At 44.5% G+C, this 21,769-nt stretch overlaps 1 long non-coding RNA gene across 1 annotated transcript in view; it reads left to right on the top strand.

Moving 5' to 3' along the window:
• Positions 1–21,769, top strand: part of LOC118539044 (uncharacterized) — a 123,629-nt gene that overhangs the window by 44,393 nt on the left and 57,467 nt on the right. Inside the window, exon 3 of the long non-coding RNA XR_013440663.1 lies at positions 5,341–5,438. This is a non-coding gene — a long non-coding RNA (uncharacterized LOC118539044). The remainder of the gene's footprint in view (positions 1–5,340; positions 5,439–21,769) is intronic.

Raw genomic sequence — 21,769 nt, 5'->3', positions numbered from 1 at the left:
TGGCTCAGTTGGTGGAGCATGTGACTCTTGACCGTGGGGTTGTAAGTTCCAGACCCAGGCTGGGTGTAGTGATTACTTAAAAATAAAAACCTTTTTTTTTTTTAAGACTTTATTTATTTATTTGAGAGGGAGGGAGAGAGAGAGAGAGAGAGAGAGCACAAGAGCAGGGGGAGGGAGAAGCAGACTCCACACTGAGCAGGGCGCCTGACTCAGGGCTCCATCCCAGGACCTTGGGATTATGACCTGAGCCGAAGGCAGACTCTTAACCAACTGAGCCACCCAGGTGCCCCCCAAAATAAAAATCTTAAAAAAAAAATAAACATACATTTTTACCAAAAGTTTTTACATGAAGAACATTGATTTTGCAATCTAATTCATATTTTTGGTTTCTTCTATGTAATAAAATTTTATAAACTTATATTTTACATATTTATTTCTTATTAAATAATCTTTATTATTGTAGATTTTTACACATGTGTAACTGCATGGTTGTATGTAAAAACCATGTGTACTGTATTTTATTAATAATATGGGTTTTGTTTTTTTTAAAGGTGATTGCTTACATAGTTTTCAGTTATGTGCCAACTTTGGAACTACTTCCAGCATAAAAGTTAGCTCCACTGGGATGTCTATGCAGATCTCTATTGCAGATGTCCGTGATTGAGGAGTCTTGACACAACATAAATGACACGGATTTTATGTATGCATTTATTATATGATATGAGAGCTGTATGTGTTCTGACAGCCCTTGTGTTTCTCTTATTGGTGTGCTCATTACTGTGCGAACTACATCCTCACCAGTCTCCCCTATAGGCTACACGTTTTGGTGGGGAGGGAGCAAGTGGGACTTGATCCTTTTGTATCCCTAGCACTCAGTTTAGCGCTTGGCATTCTACAAAATTTTTGTTGAACTGAATTAAATATAATAAGTCACATGGAAAGACCAGACATGCAACTGTGCAAGAGGTTATGGATTGAGTTTGTGCTGAGAAAGCTGACTGAGGGTGCTAGGGCTGACACTGGGGTAACAGTTAGAGGAAGCTAAATGATTTGAGTGCCTCCCAGGAGCTGGCACGAACCTGGCATCTCACAGGCTTTCCCTTATTTAATCCTCACAACTTTACTGTTTAAGAGTTTTTCGGGTTTTATGTTGTTTTTACAGAGAAGGTTTAGAAAGGTTCAGTTAACTTTGTCAATCGTAAATGGTAGAATTGGCATTTTCTCCAAGCTTAGGCTGGCTTGGAAATGCAGGCTCTTTTCTCGTGACCAGGATGCCTGCAGTAAGCAGCCCAGTCTTGACTGGGGCAGAGCTGGGGAGGGAAGGTGTGTTGGTTTAGAAAAGAACTTGGTTCCATTAACCTAGATGAATTTTGTCTTTGTATCTCTCCTCTCTCCACCCTTTGCATTTCTGCATGCCCTCTGCTTCAGCTTTTCTCACTCTCTCAAGACCCTGGGCCCTCTTGGTGCCCCCTCCTTATAGTGCCCCCCTGGACTTTCTCTCCACACAAGCCGCATACTCTCTCCTTCCCATCCAGCTATAGTCCTTACTCTTCTTCTTCCATTTAATCTGATAAACTCTTCTAGAAAAAGAATAGAATAATTGTTATAATGTTTCCCCTCCTGCCCATGTGTTTTGTTAAATACAGATGTTAGTTGTAGGGATTCTAAAGTTGGGAGGGAGGCTTGGGTAGAAGGATATTTTGTCTCTTCAAATAAAACCATAGACTGCAGCCACTTACTCTCTGAGTAGGGCACAAAGGGCCCTTAGATCTCCAGGACAACCAACATCTCATTTGTTCAATACCTCCATGTGAAGGCCTACCGTGTACCACTGTTCTAGGTGCTTAATGTAAATTAACTCTTCTATCCTCCTAACATCCCAAGGCGGTAGGTGAGAATGTTGCCCCTACAATTGGGACCAGAACCCTGTAGGTTTGGCTCCGGAGCACTAGGACACTCAGCTCAGTTGGAGGCAGTGGGGAGGCAAGGGGAGAAGGCCAGGGAGAGGGAAGGTGGGAAAGAGGGTAACAGAAAAAGAGAAGCTCTTAACAGTGGCTTAGGACTTTGATCGGACATGAAACAAAAAATAAGGTGAGCCAGTGAACTGTTTTTGGAATCCATTAAAGAGGTAGTTTAGAGCAATGAGAATGGGGGAGAAATTAGCACCTGTGCCAACAGGGCAGCCACAAATTGTTGGGGCCCCAAGGAGTGGGAGCATCACTGGGCACAGATCTGCTACTCTGTAGTTTATGACAGATAGTTTACTATTGGGTGGAACTCGCTGGAAGCACAGCCAGCCAGGAAGGAGTGAAGAAGGAGTCTGCCAAGGGATATTGCAGGGGAAGGTTCCAGGGTGGGAGTGTGAGCCAGAGGGAGGGAGGAAATGAGCTTTTCCTGGTGGGTGGATTTCACCCAAATGGAAGTCCAAATATGGGCCTCCAAGAGCTGGAGGACTGCAGGAGGGGGCCTCGTGTGTCTGGGAATCTCAAAGCCACGATCATTCCTAAGCTGAGTGGGGGTGGATTCCTGGGAAGCCTCCTCATCATTACAAAGTATTTATTAAGTTCTAAGCTCTAATAGTTTCTCAAAAAGTGAATGTTTCTGGAAAAGACATTTAGAAGGTGTGAGAGAAACATATTCTTAGGTAAGTGGCTGAAGGCAGGCAGCCAGGCTCTCAGCAGCATTCTGTGCTAAGGTGATCAGTCGATTGTTCTGGTTTGCTTGGGACTATTCCAATTTTTGCGCTGAAAATCCAGCCCCCCTTGAAAATGCTCAAGATTCTGCTCATATGCTATGTTTTGATAGAGGCCTTCCCTGATCATTGAAATAGTATCCTACCCCATCCCCAGTGGTCACATCTTACCCCCTTATCCTGATAACACTTATGCCCTTGAAATCAACTTGTTTATTTGCTTACTGTCTCTTCTCCAAAACCAGAATATAAGTTCCAGAAAGACAGGGATTTGCGTTTGTTCACTGTTCTATTCCCAGCACACAGAACAAGACTGGGCACACAGAACAGGCTCATTTTATATTTGTTGAATAAATGATCACTTTTTAAGGTTTCTAGTACCGTGCTCAGCTCTGGATGTACAATGATGAGCAAAACCAGAAGTGGTTCTTGCACTCATGAAGCATAGAGTTTAGTGGAGGAGAGAGAGACATTAATGACATATTTTCACATGTACAAGTAAAATTACAATGGGGTTGGTGAACAGATGGATAGGAGCCTAGAGGAGAGGTATGGATCTTTGAGAAGGTATGATGCCAGGTGGAGTCTGGGGCCCTGAGCTAGTGAAAGCTTGCCAAAGGAAGTAATGATTGAGCTGACTCTGAAGGTTGGAGAAAAAAATGCTTTCTTAGGAAGAGGGCACTGCGTGTGCAAAAGCTCTGGGGCAGAATGGCGTAGGCTTGTTTGGAGAACCACAGTCAGGCCCTACGGCTGGCGTGCAGAAAGCAAGAGCACTTATGGTACCCTGTGAGGCCAGGCTGGAGGGGCAGGCACAGCCAGGCCATCTGGGGCCTCGTGCATTGGAGGCCTTGCTGAGGATTTGCCTATTTTTTCCTCAAGAATGATGGGAAATCATTGAAGGGTTTTAAGCAGCCGTGTGTGTGCACGTGTGCATGCATTGTGTGCATGTGATGATTAATCTTTTGTATTTTGAAGTGAGCATCCAGTTGATTGCCAGGGTTCCTCCATCCCCATGGTTAAATGGTTAAAAGTGGTCTGGGAGAGAATAATTAAAATATTTATAATTATAAAAGGTGGCTCATAGTCTTAATTCTTTTCTTCTTCTGTCTGTTGATGGACTAAATTCCTGTGGCCTAAATAAGGGCAGAACAATGGGGGAATCAAATTTGTGGCCAAATAGTTTTTTGAGGAATCTTTCTAGAACTTGGTACTCCATAAATCTGTGAAGCCATTGTTTTCAAAGCACTCTTCTAGGCTCTGTGGGAAGAGAAAAAGGAAACCACATGAATGTTCTTCCCCCTTGGGGAGATTAGATGTTTAATGACAGGTGTGCAAATGAAAAGTCACAGGATAGACCCAGAAACAAGTGCTACAAGAACTGCTTCCTAGAGATACTCAGGCACGTGTTAATATACAACCTCCATGGAGCAAGGTCCAGGTCCGAATCATTTTTGTTCCTCCCACAGAAGTTAGCTGAGTGCCTTGCCCAGGAGATGCACCAAATGAATAAAACGGAGTCTGATTGCCTCAACAGAGAAGAACACTTAGTCCATAAGCAGATCAGGCCTCTGGTGACACTTCCATTATAAAAAGTACTTCTAAAAAATGTAAGCTGCGTGATGACAGTTTTGCGTCCATTTTTTGGTTGTTCACTGCTGTGTCCCCAGTGCCTAGTATATTGTCATTCAATAATATTTGTCGACTACATGAATTTACTAGCTTAAGTGAGAAGCTCTGGAATGATCAGAGGACTTGGTGAGGAAGTGGTTAAGTAAATGAATGGTCCCTCCATATGATGGGACACTATTCAGCATCTAGAGAGTATGTCACCGGGGAACCTCGCTGGCTCAGTTGGTGGAGCGTGTGACTCTTGATCTTGGGATTGTGAGTTCAAGCCCCACGTTGGGTATAGAGAGTACTTAAAGTAAAATCTTAAAAAAAAAAACAAAACATAAAGAGTATGTCACAGAAGAAGGCTTACTGACTAGGCAGGGTAGTGAAAGCCTCAGCTTTGGAGGCCCACTGCCTGGAGTGGAAGCCCAGTTCTGCCACTCACTAGCTGTGTGGCCTTGGGAGAGGTATTTAACCTCTCTGTAATGTGTTTTCCTCAGCTGTACAATGGGTATAATAATAGTACATACCTCAGAATTCTTATGAGAATTAATGAGCTGATACATAATGAGTTTATATTAAAGTATGTAGGGTAGTGCTTGCTATGCGGTAAGCACTCAGTGAGTATCAGTTCTAAGGGCTTTCCATAGAGTGGCTCCTAATCCTCACAACAACTCTATGAAGCAGGCACTGCTTTGAAAATAAAAAATATATTTTATTTTGTTTAAGGATTTATTTATTTGAGAGAGAGAGTGTGTGTGCAAGCGGATGGGGGTGGGAAGGAGCAGAGGGAGAAGGTGAGGGAGAGAGAATCCCAAGCAGACTCCCCGATGAGCATGGAGCCCTCTACAGGGCTCCATCCCATGACCCTGAGATTACCACCTGAGCTGAAACCAAGAGTCAGATGCTTAACCGACTGAGCCACCCAGGTGCCCTGATCCCCATGTTTTAGTAAGTGTGATTCTCTGAAAGTGATGGGTAGAAATTGGGACAGTTTTGTGAAAAGGAATGACATGATCTAATTTATGTTTTAACAGGGTCACTCTGTCTGCTGTGTTGAAAACAGACTAAGGAGGCTGGAAGGGGCAAGGCCAGAACCAAGGAAACTACTTAGGAAACTATCGCAAGAATCCAGGTAAGATATGTTGTTGGCTTGCATCAGGGTGGTAGCAGCTGAGGTGGTGAAAAACAGTGTGTTTCAGGATATCTTTTGAAGTTAGAACTCCATTTCAGGATTTGCATGATGGAATGGATAGGAGGTGTGAAAAAGATGAGTCGTGGATGACTGCATGATTTTGGATCCAATCAACTGGAAGGATGGAATTGTCATTTATTGAATAAGGAAAGACCGCAGGAGAGTAGGGTTGGAATGTATAATTAGAGATGCCTATTTGTCACCCAAGCTGAGATGATAAGTAGGAAGGTGGACATATGAGTCTGGAGTTCAGGGAAGAGTTCTGGGATGGAGATAGGAATGTGCACCTCGTTGGCCTACAGATGATATTAAAAACCATGCGACTGGGTAAGATCACCGAAGGAGTAAGTAGAGATGGAAAGCAGAAGTCCAAGGCTTGAACCCAATCTTTAGAGATTGGGGAGATGAGGAGGAACCAGCAAAGACTGAGGTGGACCAGCCAATGAGGCAGGAGGAAAACCAGGAGCATGTCAGAATCCTGGTAGCCAACCAAAGGAGAGATTCAAGTGTTTTACATGTTTTAAAATGTAATCTTGGAAACATCCTTGTCAGTTGCCCCTGTAGCCCTGTAGGTGATGTCACAGGTGGAGGAAGCTGGGCTCACACAGGTTGGGCCCAAGATGCACAGTTTGAAGCAGAAATTGGATTAGAGAGCAACTTGTCTGACTTTATGTCCAGTACCTTTTCCTTGTACCACACTTCTGCACCACGGTCTCCTCTTGGTCAGAACAGGGAGACTTGCCCCATCAATTTTATTGGGTTATTCCCCTCACCTTGAAAATGGTCTGTTCTAAACTCGTCATTCAACTGGTGTGCCCTGGTGCAAAAACCTATTTGGTATTTAAGTAAGAGCACCCACTACAAAAGAAGACCGAAAAGGAAATAGGATAGGCAGCTTGTCAACAGCTGAAGGATATGATAGAATTAGTGTGGCCTGCTTAGGGATTTCAATTTGGAATTCCCCAGCCTCATGGGAGTTAATGGGAATGATTAGGAGCCTGTGCTCTGGGCCACAGAGGGTTAGTTGTATAGACGTGTGTGTGCACACGCACCTATTCCCATGCATGTGTGGATGCGTGTGCATATGAGAGAGAGAGAGAGAGAGGAAAAAAAGCAAAATCTCTTGCCAACCTCATTAGCCCATTTGTGAGCTGACCCTGGGGTGCCTGGACCCGATGGGCCTGCGGGACTCTACTGGAAGAAGCCAGATGTCAGGCGGATGAGAAGTGACAGAGATGGCCTCACTATGGAAGGAGAGGGCAGGGACAGCGATACGTTCTCTGCTTGTTTCTTGTCTTATAGAGAGGAAGGTGAAAGCCATCCAGAAATTTAAATATGCTTTACCTACCCCACCTTCTTCTACCTGTCAGTGGCATGAACTTGGAACTGGGAAAACAGAGTTGGATAAAACTGTGAGGAATTCTGTGGGGCGGGGGGAGGGGCACTGAACTATCTGTAAGAGCCGTGGTGCTAAAAAAATGAATAAGAAAAAAGTTCAGGCTAGAATGGACCAGCAAATAGGCTGGTTGAAACTAAACACATGGCGAACTAGGAGAGAAGAGAATCGGGTAAGGCGTTACCTGAATTTTGGGGAGGTAGGTTGTAAGACAAGGCAACTCAGAAACAGGCTTCAACACGAGGCCATGATCTGTGGGGTCACCACCAGTGGCCTCTGGTTGTTAGCAAACCTATTCCAGCTGAGACAGCAACCCCCAAATTGCCTGGGAGGGGAGCCCAGGCTATTTAAGCTGACATTGTTTCTTAGAGGGTGAGCAATTTCTTTTTTTAAGTGAAGACTTACTTTGTTAGAACAGTTTTATGTTCGGTTTTAGAGCAGGAAAATTGAGGGGTCGGTACAGAGATTGCTCACATATGCCCTGTCCACACATATAAATAGCCTCCATCATTATCAACATCCCCCAGCAGAGTGGTACATTTGTTATAATTGATGAACTGGCACCAACACATCATATTCCCTCCAAGTCCATAGTTTACATTAAACAGTGTCATTATACACTTGTACCAACCCATAGGGCGTACAACACTGAGAGTGAACCCTAATGTAATACTGGACCTTGGGTTAGCATTTTTAATCTTGCAAAGATTTATAAGTAAATGTAGAAATGTTTAAGAGAACCATCAAACTCATAATAGTTTTGTTAATTTGTGTACACTTGGTATTTTAAGCATTTGCAATATTTAAGGGAAAATGGCCCATGAGAGTAATGGTCATTTTTTGACCATTTTAAATATGTAATTAAGAAATGATTTAGTTTTGTGATTTTATATTGAAAGACATTCTAAAATTACTATCAATATTGGAATATTTGAGAGACTGGAAGATCTGTCATACTTTGAAGTTTATTTTATTAGAGCTATACGAGATTTTTAGACAATTAGATGTACTTAAAAAAGATTAAATATATCATGTTACATATTAATATTGAATATATTTATAATATATAAATATATCAAATTATTTATAATATAATTTAAATACTAAATATACATAATTTATATATTAAAGATCAAAATATAAACATGGTTTAAAATGTTTGAGTGAGGGCGCCCGGGTGGCTCAGTTGGTTAAGCGACTGCCTTCGGCTCAGGTCATGGTCCTGGAGTCCCAGGATCGAGTCCCGCATCGGGCTCCCTCCTCGGCAGGGAGTCTGCTTCTCCCTCTGACCCTAACCCCTCTCATGTGCTCTCTCTCATTCTCTCTCTCTCTCAAATAAATAAATAAAATCTTTAAAAAAATAAATAAATAAAAAAATAAAATGTTTGAGTGAGTTTCATAAACTGAATTTGTAAATGGAATCAAACATTAATTAAAAACCTCTTAAATGTGATTAACACTTGTTATATTTATACAGATTAATAATATCTCTAAATTGAACTTAAAAGTTTAAGGAAGACCTAGATTTTTAAGTTTATAACTTTAACAGTTTGAGGATTAAATTTTAAAAATCAAAGTAGCTCTCTGTAATCTTTTCTATGTAAAGAGAGGGTCCTTGAGATTACCCTAAAACATCTCATTATTCTATCAAGGGCCCTGTGGCAGCTCCTGGGTGTCTAGTCCTTCCATGCATTCAGTGACTCTTACTTCCAGGTAGCTTGCTGTTGGAGGACAGCTGGCTAAGGCAGGACCCCGTGGGGGAGGCGGAGAGCCTTGGTGTCTGGGAGTCCAGGAGGTAGAGGCAGCTCTACTCCCTTTTTCCTCAGGGGCATGTTGATCTTGCATCCTGGAGACCGGGCAAAAGGGCTGAGAGCTACAAAGACAGCAGGGAAAGCAAACTTCGAGAGTAGATGACAGAGTAAGAGGCAACTCTAGAAACAATAAAGGAACCAAAGATGGTAGAAGCTGTGAACACACGCTCAGGAGAGGATTGTGACTTTAGCATGAAATCAGCGCAGTCATTGTCTCATTTTATAGATAAGGAACCTGAGACTCAGAGAGGTTATGACTCACCAAGATCTCATGGCTAGTCAGAGGTAGAGATGACACTGGGGAATGGATCCTCTAACAACTCCTAATTTAGGATTCTTTTCAGAGTATTTCTTGGTATCAATGCAGGGTAAGCAGTTTTGATGGTCAACACTGAGTCAGAGCACAGGTTGGTGGTTGAGGTTTTACAATTTGTCTGAAGGGCTGCTGTCTGACTTCTAAGGCTTTGGATAGAAATTAATTGTTAAATACACTCACCTCCTCCCTGTAGACTTTTAAGTCTCTTCTGGATCCTGGGCCTGAATCCTGGACCTTTCAAAGCAACCCAGTTCTGAGGGGAATGTCCTCAGGACTAGGATGTCTTATCCTGGTAGACGTCTTAGGAGGAGTGCCCCTTTGAGGCCCTCTCTGAGGCCCTGTGCAAAATGCCAATGTGGCAGCATCCGGCTGGGCCAGGTACTGGTGGGAGTGGGAGTGGGAGTGGTTGAGGGAGTGGGCCTGGTGGGGAATGAAGGGTAAGTCCGTGTATCCTGGAAAATGGAAGGTTTCTGAAAAGGATGGGGATAGAGGACCTGATTTGCCCCTGAGGTGGGCTGATGAAGCTCTGAGTGAGTGAAGATCTCTAGGGAGGAAGGGCAGTGGTGCCATCGAGGACTGTGTGAAGTCCAAAGAGTCCCTCATTTTGCATGTTCTTCCCCGGCCCTTACCATGTCTACGTGTGTAATAACATGCTTTATGACTGGGCAGGTTCGCACACCTTTTGCAATAACCTCTCTAGGGGGAGAGAGAGAGAGAGAGTAGGGAGCAGTATCTCTGTTTTATGGCTGGGGAATCTAAAGCCCCAGAAGGATAAAAACATGCCTAATAGAAGACAGACCTAGGAAGGGGTAGGGCCTGATTTCTGAACTCAAACCCCCTTCTTCCATTCTTCCTCTTTTCCTTCTCTTTTTAATTTTAAAGGTTTTATTAGTTTTTCTTCTTTATGGAGGCAATATATGATCCTTGTTAAATGTTATTAAATACATTAAGATAGAATAAAATACAGATAAAATTTGAAAAGAAGAAAAAATTATAATTCTACCACTTAGAGATGATCACTGTTAACACCTCGTTGTTTGTCATTTTGCATTCTTTTCTATGCATACAATAGATATCATTATCAATATGGCCTCATACTACTCGTAATTTCTATAACATGCTTTTTTCTCTTTTGTTCCCTTTTTTTTTTGCATTGACCCAAAGAGGGGGAAGAAAAGAGCCTTTAGACTAAAGTCTTTTTTAAAAAATTCATTTTAGAGATAGATAGAGGAGGAGAGGGAGAGGGACAAGCTGACTCCGCACTGAGCACAGAGCCTGACTTGGGGCTTGATCCCAGGACCCTGAGATCATGACCGGAGCTGAAATCAGGATTTGGATGCTTAACCAACTAAGCTACCCAGGCACCCCTAGACTAAACTCTTAAAAGTTTTTTGGTGGGGGGCACCTGGGTGCCTCAGTTGGTTAAGTGTCTGCCTTCGGCTCAGGTCATGATCATGGAGTCTGGTATTGGGTTCTGTGCTCAGTGGGGAGTCTGCTTCTCCCTCTCCCTCTACCCCTACCCCCTACTCACGCACTCTCTATTAAATAAAAAATAAAATCTTTAAAAAAAAGTTTTTCTGGGAGTGCCTGGGTGGCTCAGTCATTAAGCGTCTGTCTTCAGCTCAGGTCATGATCCCAGGGTCCTGAGATCGAGCCCCACATCGGGCTCCCTGCTCCACGGGATGCCTGCTTCTCCCTCTCCCCCTCCCCCTGCTTGTATTCCCTCTCTCTCTGTGTTTCTCTCTGTCAAATAAATAAATAAAATCTTTAAAAAAAGTTTTTTTTTAACCAAAGTAATATATGTACATACTTGAAAAAGTCAAAATAGTACTACAACTCTTACATCAGGAAATATTTGCCATGTTCATCCTACCCCACATTTGATTCCACCCCAGAAGCAACTACTTCTAAATCTTAAAACTTTCTAAATAACAAGCTTATAATGCTCTTTGTTAGTTTTTCAGGTTTAGATATTACGTATCAACTTCCTCTATGTAAGATGATGGTTTGGTTTCTTACATTTGTGTCACCCATGTCCCTCACTCTTCCCTTCCTCCCTTTTTCCAAATATGGTCACAACACTGTTTGGTAATGTGGGTTAAATGAATATTCAGTGATCACATTTCTACAAGTATGTAAATATCATTAAGGCTGAGCCATATAGGGTTCTAGGAGTGTGCTTTCTATTTTATCGAACTCTTTCCCGGTGGAGTTAATACTTGACTTAGTTTTAATTTGCTTAGTTGCTTGGTTTTCTATACTGAGCTCTTTCACATAACTGTTAATCACATCTTGATCTATGTGCAAATATTATTATTATTTTTTTTTTCAAGAGAGTCCTCCTAAGAGGCTCCTTCTCCCATACCCTATCAGGACTGGTGGCTCTCCAGGACTGCTACGTGTTTTCCTCACCATCACCCTGAAACTTCCCTCCACCTCTCTCCTGAGTTGGATCCCCTAGTTCTGGCTCCTATGTCTTCTTATGTCTTGGTTTACTCTTTTAGTTTTATTATAGATGCTATCCAGGAGTGGCCTGAGACTGCCCATGTGCTTTTTACCCTGCTACATAAACCTCACCCTTTTAATGGGTGAGGAAATAAATGTTGGTTTTTGTTTTCAGCTCAGCATAAACCAAGAAAAGGAATTCATCCCACCTGGAGTCCAACAATTCCTGTTCCAGAATTAGTCAAATTTGTTTTCTTTCTAGATTCAGCAAGCTTGTTACAGTTAAAAACTTTGAGTTTTGTTGACCTTAATAAGAAGGCGATAGGAAAAAAAAGAAGAAAAACCTTTATCTGAAAATCCAAGCTGTGACTATCGAAGGAAAGAACAGCATAAAGTTTGCTCCCTTTAAAGAAAAGGGGGTGAGCTTCAGCCCACCCACAGTCTCCCCGCTTGGAGACTTTGGCAGGCGATGTGCAAATTGTCACATGTGCCTGGCCTGGCCTGGCTCTCTCCCAGATTTCTGCCCCGTACGTGGCCTGTGGGTTCTCAGATGTGGTTCGATGCTTCGTTTGCCACATTTTTTTTCAGCACAAAATACAAACCTTGGACAGGTGCTGGGGATGTAGTAGCTTCTGAAATTGTTTCCCAGAAGGCAGTGACTCATCACAGGAAACCCCTTTGTTTTCTCTGTCCTTCCCTTGGCTTCCTGCTCCACCCATCTGTGCGTGAGTTTTCACATTCCTCACCAACAGACAACAACTTACCTCTAACTTGAGTCAAGAGGGGTGAGTGGAGATAGTTCTGGGAATAAGTTGGGACCACCTCTTCCAACAACAGTGCCCATGGAGGCAGCAGGCTTGTTCTCAACGCCTTGGCCTCTCCCCATTGCGGTATGGGTCAATTTCCATTCCATGACTCCCGGAAAATCCCTTTTCCTATGTCCCTAACCACACGGATTGTCACATTGTCAAAGAGGTGGATTTGCTCTCTTAGCCCTGGCTCTAATCAGGGACAGCTTTTGCAGAACTCCTTTTCTGGAAAATATATATCACTATACATTTAGTAACAGGTGTTCAATTGTTTTTAATTGATGTGCGCTGAATCAAAGAGGATGTAGGTGGTTGTTGACCCACAGAGCTTCTTCAGGTACGGCCAAGGTCTTCAATGGATACATGTTGAAGTGAATCATACAACTCAGATTCCACATGTTTAGAGTTAGAAAGGAACTTAGAGGTTATCCAGTCTTGCTTTTTCTTTTTATAGGCAAGGATCACGAAGGCCCATCAAGTTACTCTCTCATGGTCTCCCAGTCAGGTCCTGGCCTCGTGGGTCCTGGCCCATCTGAGGCTGTCTGCATGCTCATGCTCGCCTCTGCACTGCTCTCCAGTGGTGCTGTGGTCCCACTTCCGGCTGCGCCTCTTCTTGGCTCTCTGCACCTCAGGGTGGAGCCTCAGGTGGGCAAAAACCCTTCCACGAGGTCTCACCCCTCCACTGCCACTGCTTTCCCTGACGTCCTTCCGTGGCCAGGCTTCTCTCCAGAATACAGGCAAATCCAGACTGTTGACTTTGGTTTCTTTTGGCTGAGAACCCATGACTTTCCATGAAGAGTGTGTTTCAAAGTAGTTCTTCAAAAACTTAATAGCAAAACACTCAAGAAATTTTGAAGAAGACACAAACAAGTGGTTTTTTAACTTTTTTTGTGTTTTCTTTGGACATTTCCCCACTAGACCCCTCCCTTCCAAGAAATAGGTTGGTTGGTTGTTTTATCAGCATCATTTAATCATCACCTTACTCATTCAACTTTGTATCCTGCTATTTTCCATTTGTGTTCTTTTAGGATAACTATGACAGAAGATTGGGAGCAAATACTGGTCTGTTTTTTTATGAAACCTTCTGTTAGAACACTTTCACCTATTTAGAAAAATAGGTTCTCTACTTTTTGGTAGGACAAACAATAATGTGCATGTCCAAGACACATTTGGGGGGGGACAGGAGACATGTTCTATATATCCCCTAAATCTTCCCATCTTCCTCACTACCCCATATGGGGCAGCTGGGGTTGCATTCTTGTCACTGACACTGTGCTTCCTGATCATCTGTGAACCAGAACTCTTCCTTTGCCACCATATCCACATTCAATCATGTCTTCTGGTCTCCCTGCTGGTAACAGCTCAGCCCCAACTACCATGTTGACCTACTTGCCATCTCTGATCTCTTGTTTATTGTGAAGGAATCTGTTAAAAAATAACCAGCTGTGAGGCCTGCACACCCTACAACTTTGTGAAAGCAGGAACCAAGTCTTCTTATAAGTCTTTGGCACGTTTCTGTATCCCCAGTATGATGCCCAGCACACAGAAGACACCTAAGAAATGTTCGGTGAGTGTATGAATGGATAACTCTAATTGTGACTGCAGAATAGTCTCCCTTTTTGGTAACTCCCAAAGCAAAACCACAGCTGTGATGGGAACATCCTCACCAGAGTATTTCCTACCATGAGGGAAGAAACAAACTGAATCAGAGATTGAAAGTCAGAAAGGCTGAGAAGTATCTTGGGTAGGAATGATGGTTCCTGGTTTCTCCAGTTCTTTCTTCTTAACTCCCCGCAGCCCACAGACCCTGGATATTACAAAATCCTTTTTATCATTTAAGAATCGTAAATGCCTGATTTTTCTTTGTTATCCTCCTTAATTTTGAAGCAATAAAGGTTTATTTCCCGAGATAGGAGCAGCAAACTCCACTCTAGGGGAAAGCCCAAATCTTCATAAATTTCCCTTAACACCTCAAAATCTTAGTCATGGGCTAACCTTGCTTGTGATGTAAAATTACTTCTCAGTGGAAGACTACTCAGCAGTAAGAAAGAATGAACAACATGATAGATACAACAACCTGAGTGAATCTCAAAATAATTTTGCTGAGTGAAAGAAATCTGAGCAAACAGTATATACTGTGTGATTCCACTTACACAAAATTCTAGAAAATACAAGTTAGTCTATTGTGACAGAAAATAGTTGCCTCGTAGGTGGGAAGGGAAGAAGTAGGAGACAGGGGTTATAAAAGGGCACCAGAAAACTTTGGGTTGTGATGGGTATGCTCATTATTATTATGATTGTGTTAATGGTTTCACAAATGTGTATGTATGTCAAAGCTGGTCGAGTTATGCATTGTAAATATGCAAATTATATTGGATGTCAGTTACACACCAATAAAGTGTTTTTAAAATTATTGCAAGCAAATGGAGTCCTATTCCCCACCCTATATTTCCTACCTCACTTTCCAGCTTCCTCCTACTAAAAGGTGATTTTAGTTCCCACCCAATTTTGTTCCTAACGTGCAATCAATCCTTCGTTATGGTAGACACTGAGATTTCTTTGCTTCTTCTGGAAGTAAAGGAAGTATTTAAAGTGGGTCACCATTTCCTCCCACTTAATTCCCAGGCCCTCCTGAATGCTATAGAGAAGCTTACCCTCTTCTGTCTGTAGCCATTTAGGGACTGCCCCCCGCCTGGCTCCAGTGACAGGTTTTTGAATAAACAGCAGCCGATTGTGTAGCTGGTACTTGCATGACTGCAAGCCTGGGTGGGCCATGACTTACCAGCTCGAATGATAACAGTTCTCAGACCTTCACATGTTCTGGGGATGCTTTTTAAAATTCCCATCGGTTCTTCACAGGATGGCCCAAGACAGTGACCCGCCAGTTTGCCTGTTCCTTCTCACAGTGTTTCCTCATTGCTCCCCAAGGTGTTTTAGGGTTTGGTAGCTCCAGATTAGTAGTGAGAAGTGCAGACAGATCTCCTCCTGAGGAAGTCAGCATTATTCTAATGTTAGAGATATTTCTGGAACCTAAGGAAGAATTGGCAACGAGTCCCTGGAATATACAGATGGGGGGCATCACCGACCAGCTGAGCGGCTGCCTGTTCTCCAATCTTGCAGAGACCAGAGGTTCAAGGGTTTGGGTGGTTAAGTAAGTAGCAAAGGCCTCACGTTAGAGCAAGGCTACTCATACCTGTGCTGGTCTGGGACTAAGGTAAGAAGTTGAGAGCCAGTGTTTAGAAACTTTTATAGCAACATGCTAGCATAATTTTATAACTGTTGGATCTAAGAACAAAAGAAGTTGGGCTTACATTTGCATGTCTTTTACTTTAAACTCTTTTTTAGTAATTTTATTTTATAAAAGTTGGAGTTCATAATGGATTGGGAAAAAAAATGAACTGGCTCTTCACTACAGATCTTTTGAGACGCACTGAGCTAATTCCATGGCCTCTAAAGGGCAGTTCTGGGTGCCTTCCTTCCAAAGGCATGGTAGATGAGCTATGGAGAGATGAGCTATGGAGAGATGAGGTGGACAGTGCCAGGGAGGAAGAGGGCAAGGAGTCACCCTTTGTCTCTAGTACCTTCTCCTTGACCAGACTGTACATGCATCCCTGGGGAAGCAGCGCACCAAGGATGACCACAGTTGAGACAAAATTGAAGGGGACTGCAATCAGAGGAGGGGCAGGAAAAACTGTGGTTATCATCTGGAACTCCTGCTTTAGGCCAACGTCCTTCACAATGGACCTTAGGGGCAGGTGGAGGAAGTAGCTGAGAAATAAGGATTTGAGGGGAACCATAGCTCACACCTCACTAGTCTGCAATGAGCTGAAATTGGGAGTCAGACTGAAGAGAATTTCCTACATTTAGGATGCTTATATAACCTGGGAGGAGGAGGAAGGATGCTTGCAATGATTGCTCAGCAGTTCATGCAAATATACGGCTATTTCTCTGGAGTCACTGAGGGGAGGAATCATCCCTCTAGAAGACAGGGAAGGAACAGCACATTGGACAGAAAAGTTTTAATGAAAAGAGGTGGGCTCAGAAAAGGGCTGAGTATAAAATGGCCTCACTATCTATCTTAAAATGGGGAGATCCAAGCAGCTGAGAGGCATCAAGAAGGACCTATACTTGGAGTCTTCACCATCATATTTTAGGGCTGTCTCTGCTGGTCCCCGCTCTGTTTCTGTAGCAAATCATGGTGTGAGGTGATATTCAGGTTCCCAGGGGACGTGAGACAGAGCACTGCCCTGCCTGTCCTTGAGCAGTCAGCTGACAACCCCCTCACACTCCCATATCCTGGAGAGGTGGTGGGACAGAGATGACAGCTTCCTCTTGTTGCCTCTTTCATGACTCAGTCTGCCCTCGTCCCTGGTTGCTGACGATGATGCACTCCTTGACTGAGAGGAGAGAATCAGGTTGGGTGGGTTCCGGCTCTTTAATATGAGAAAAGCTTTTGTGTCTTAGTTTTGGAAAAGAAAGGAAACACCCAGCCCTCTTGCTTTTTTGTTAAATTAGAGGGTGCTTTCTGCCTTGTAAAGTCTCCTGGAATATATGTTGGCTTTGACTTGGTGATGATGCAGGCATGTCTGAGTGTGCCTTCTGTGCGGCAACGCATTCTTTCTAGTCCCAAGGGTTGGGGTGCAGGGAAAGCTGAGAGTCGACCTTGGGTCTCATGTTGGTTGGCGCCACACCAGGAGGAGGCGCTTGCAACATGGTGGGCTAATAGGAAGCTGAAGCAGGGTTGAGAACTTGGCGACCTTTCCTCTTATGCCAAACCCAAGTTAGTGACACTGCAGTCCTAGCTACTTACTTTGGGCGATGCTTTGCATTGTCTGGAACCATCTGCAAGGAGTTTTAAAGGGAATGACAAAGGAGGGCAGGAGTAACATGAAGGCTGCTACCAGATAATGTGATAGTTAACTTATAAAGCCAAGCTGGTGCCATCTGGGGATGAAGTGACTGACTCCCTTGATCAGGGAGACCAGGCTGTGGTTCTAGGTGTTTTTTGTTTTTTTTTTTTAAGATTTTATTTATTTATTTGACAGAGAGAGACACAGCAAGAGAGGGAACACAGGCAGGGGGAGTGGGAGAGGGAGAAGCAGGCTTCCCGCAGAGCAGGGAGCCCGATGCGGGGCTCGATCCCAGGACCCTGGGATCATGACCTGAGCTGAAGGCAGACGCTTAACAACTGAGCCACCCAGGCGCCCTGTGGTTCTAGGTCTTTACCTCTCCTAGTTTCCTGCCCTGAAATACCCAGGGACAGCCTGAAATAAAATTCAACCCACACCACTGGCCCCCCAAATTTAGCATCTGTTTGGCTAACAAGACTGGTCCAGTATGAAACAGTGTTAGTAAGCGTTGGACTATGGCAAAGATTACAACTAACACAGGGGTTTCAAGGAAGAGGGATGGATGTGGGTCTGAGGACTCAGGAAAGGCTCCTGGAAAAGCAAGGCTTGGACTGGCACTGAGTCCTTCCTTTGGAATGGGGTTTGAGTTCTGGACTTAACGTTGGATGGATATATAAGCTCTCTGGGCCACGAGATGGGGAAGAGAGCAGCTACACCCTACGCTTTCTGTGAGCATTAAATCCTAGCTGAGTCCGTGCCTAGTAATGCTCCCTCTCTTCCTTCATTTCCGTGGCTGCAGGGAGTTCCTTCTGGGGTGAATTCCTGGGAATGGCTCACCAATTTGGAGGCAGAGCTTAGATTTGCAAGGTTGTGATTGTTCCTTGGCCGGGGGGGGGGGGGGGGGGGCAGTGCTATAAACAAAGCAGGAGTCAGTAGCAACTTTTTCTCACTATGCACCCAGGTCCCCCACTGGGCTAACTATGTCTCTCTTAAGCCACGAACTCCAAGACGGAGCTTGTACCAAGAGAGGTACTTTGCCCAAGTACTCACTTGGCTAAAAATACCCGAGTTCTCAATATTCATACTGTGATTCATATAATTCAAGTTCTTCAGCAGTAGCTTCCTTCCTAGCCTCTCCTAATTTAGAAACATTTCCCCATTTTACTATACATGAAATAGGAGGTTCTAAAATCCTAGCTCAGCACTAGAGTGCAGTCATTCTGGAAAAGAGGCCTTTAAAGTGCCTTTAAAATTTTTTAATCAGTAAGAAATTGGTCATAGATAGAGAGGAAGTAGAGCATGATGGAGAAGAGCCCAGACTCTGGATCCAAAGTACCTGCACTTGCTTCCTGGCTCTGCCACTTGACTAGCTACATGAGTTTGGGTCAATGATTTAACCTCTTGGTGCCTCAGTTTACCCATCTGTTAAGTGGGAAAATAACTGTGCACATCTCCTAGGGTTGCCGCGATAAGGAAAGGAGTTGAGATTTATGTAAAGCACTTGGAGCAGTAAGCGGTCAGTGTAAGTAGTAAACATGTGTTGGCTGTAATTAATATTATTATGTCCCAGTGAAACGGGGAGAAGGAAAGTTTCAGTTCAGGCCTTGAGGGATGCTCTGCCCTAAAGAAGAGAGCACCAAGAGAGCCAACACTCACGGGGCCTGGTGACAATGGGAGGTGTAGAAAAGAATAGGAGATAGGAACCCAAGCGCCAAATCCTAATGCGATGACCCAGGCTCGATGACTCACATTGAAATTGCCATCAGAGAGCCCATTGGAATTTGACGATCTCTGTTCTAGATTCTGGAATTCCTGGATACCGCCTCTCTGCCAGCCTGGCCCAAGACTTGTTTTGGTGAGGATGACATGCTAACACAGGACTGACTCAATAACAGCTCCTTTGTTCTGTCTCCTGGACCACTGGATGCCACCGTACAGACGTATCCACTTGGCCGGCCCCTGGCATCTTAAGGGTTCAGCCTGTTATCAGATGGACACTCACTAAGCAGAGTCCCTCCCGATCGGGTGGTGTGTGTAGCAGCGCACGTAGGCCCACATACCTCATATTTCTGCCTGGGTGATTACATCCCAGCCACCCTGCCCCATTCCAAGGCAGCAGAGCCAGCTGGGACACAGTGCCTGGGGAGGGAGCCAGGTGTTTTTCCCCTTTCATCCTTTCTGATTCCATAGGCATTTTCTTCTAAGCTTGGGCTCTAACTGCAATGCCCAACATGGAAAAACAAATCCAAAAGGCCCGAACTGAGCTGGGTCTGCTCATGGTGCTTCATTTTGCTGTTCTGAAATGAAGCCAAAAGGCACAGCCTCTGTCCTCCAGGACAGAGAACCTAGAAGCAGCTTGTCCTTTCCCCCACTGCTGCCTGCCCAGGGAGGGTACTGCACGTATCTACATGTGAGTGGTTCACTGCCTGGTCTGATCTGCAGGTCTCTATTTAAGTACTCATGTGGGGGTTTCGGAATCCAAGTGTATAAAGTGCATGTCTGGGCATGGTCTCTCGGCCAGGCCCCAGGCTTTGCAACCCACCCAGCTGGTCCCCAAAGCTGGCCTCTTGCATTATGAGTGATCCCACGCAGTTCCGATGACATATGGTTTATGACAATTCACCCTGGTTTGGGAAATCTCCCTGCTAATGTTCTCTTACCTTGGCAGAGAGAACCATGTTTGAATCCTAACGATTGGTGCCATTTATTGAACACATGCTATGCCCCAGGCAGCGTGCTCAGGGTGCTTTACATAGTGATTTCCCACAGTCTTCCTGCCAGCACTCCAATGGAGATAGTGTGATCAGCTCTGCCTTACACATGAGGACCCTGAGTTGCGGTGATGTTAGGTAACTTCCTCAAGGCCACCCAGGTAGGAGGTGGTAACACCAGTATTTGAGCCAGGCAGTCTGGTCCAGGGCATGTTCCTACCCACCATGGTGCCCACCACTGTGTTGTCTCTCTGCTTATACATCTTCAAGGATTAAATCAATGCCTGAGAATGATCATCCTCATTGTTATCATTAGTTTTATCAGCCAGTGGGGCACAAAAGCCTCTACGTGGTTGATACTTTGAGTTAATTTGCTACATCTTTGATATTAGGGACAATAATGAAAAAATTAAGTTATTTCCTTATTGATTTCTACTACTTTGATTCAACAAATATTTAGTGAGCATTTACCTTGTGCCAGGCATTATACTAGACCTAGCAAAGAGAGCTATCACAGGTATTTGCTTTCGAAGAACCACACTCTAGAAAGATAAATAGTCTTCTTAAATTTCCAAGATGGCCCCACAAGGCCATCTGTGATGGGCCCTACCTTCCTCTTTAGTCTCATTGCTTTGCATCCCCTGCCCTTGTGTCCTTTGTTTGTTGAGCTTCCTACCACCTCAGAGCCTTTGCACCTTCTGTTCCATCAGCCTGAACTACTCCACACCTTTGCCCCGTTAACTCCTCCTCATCCTTCAAGTCTCATCTGAAACAGCTCTGCTTTAGGGGATTTTCTCACAATCCTATAGATTACGTCGGGATCCCCCGTTACATCTTATCGTAGCTCCCTATGCTTTAAATTTTTGTAATTATTTGATTTATTCACCAGCTCCTTAAGGGCTTTAATAATGCTTTTGATGTTAACCATCAGACTCCCAGCACACAATAGGTGCTCACTAAATACTCCGAAGGGAACAAAGATTATAAACAATTGATTACAGCAAAAACTGGAATGTGTTAGTCCCCAGTCCCCCAAGAATCAGACATCAATGCAGGATTAAACGTGCCAGGATTTTATTAGGGGGAAGTCATTTGAAAAAAAAAATGGGGAAGCGGTGGAAGCCAGAAGGGTCATCAGGCTGTGATGCAAGTCTGATCCTAGAGTGAAGAAGGGAAGAGAGGAAGGTGGGGAGCACCATCATATACATTCCGGTGCAGCCTGGGGAGAGGTCCTGCAGGCCAGCCACAGTTGAAACGCAGAGGAGTGCCCGCTCTTGCAGGAACAGCACGCTTCCGAAACCCCGCCCCCTTCCCTGATTGGCTGGGAGCGCCGTGGGAGGCGTGGTCCTGCAGCGGGGCGGGGCGTTCAGAGGCCACTGGGGGCACTGCTCAAGTAGCCTCCTGCTCCCCGAGGGGCAAGCCCGGGGCGGGGGGTGGGGGGTGGGGGTGCTTGTTCTCCTGGCGGCCAGGTGGCAGTTCAGAGGCGAGAGGGGATGACATCTAGTTGATAGGGGGGAGGGAGATGACCGGAGGTATGGCTTCCACAAAAGGCGGGGAAATCTTGATTTTGAGGCTCAGCAAGTACTTATTGGACACACACTATTCTTTGACACTGAGGAAGACACAATAGGATTGGCTGTACGTGGGCTTTCCTCAAAAAGATTTAAGCTAGGGCGCCTGGGTGGCTCAGTCGTTAAGCGTCTGCCTTCGGCTCAGGTCATGATCCCAGGGTCCTGGGATCGAGCCCCACATCGGGCTCCCTGCTCGGCGGGAAGCCTGCTTCTCCCTCTCCCACTCCCCCTGCTTCTGTTCCTGCTCTCGCTATCTCTCTCTCTGTCAAATAAATAAATAAAATCTTAAAAAAAAAAAAAGATTTAAGCTAGTTAAGAGACAAAGTAAACTCACACGCATGCTCCTGAACCTCAGCTTTCTT

This window comes from Halichoerus grypus, chromosome 8 (assembly GCF_964656455.1).
Source record: "Halichoerus grypus chromosome 8, mHalGry1.hap1.1, whole genome shotgun sequence".
NCBI classification, from domain to species: domain Eukaryota; kingdom Metazoa; phylum Chordata; class Mammalia; order Carnivora; family Phocidae; genus Halichoerus; species Halichoerus grypus.
This window is presented reverse-complemented; position numbering and strand designations above follow the sequence as displayed.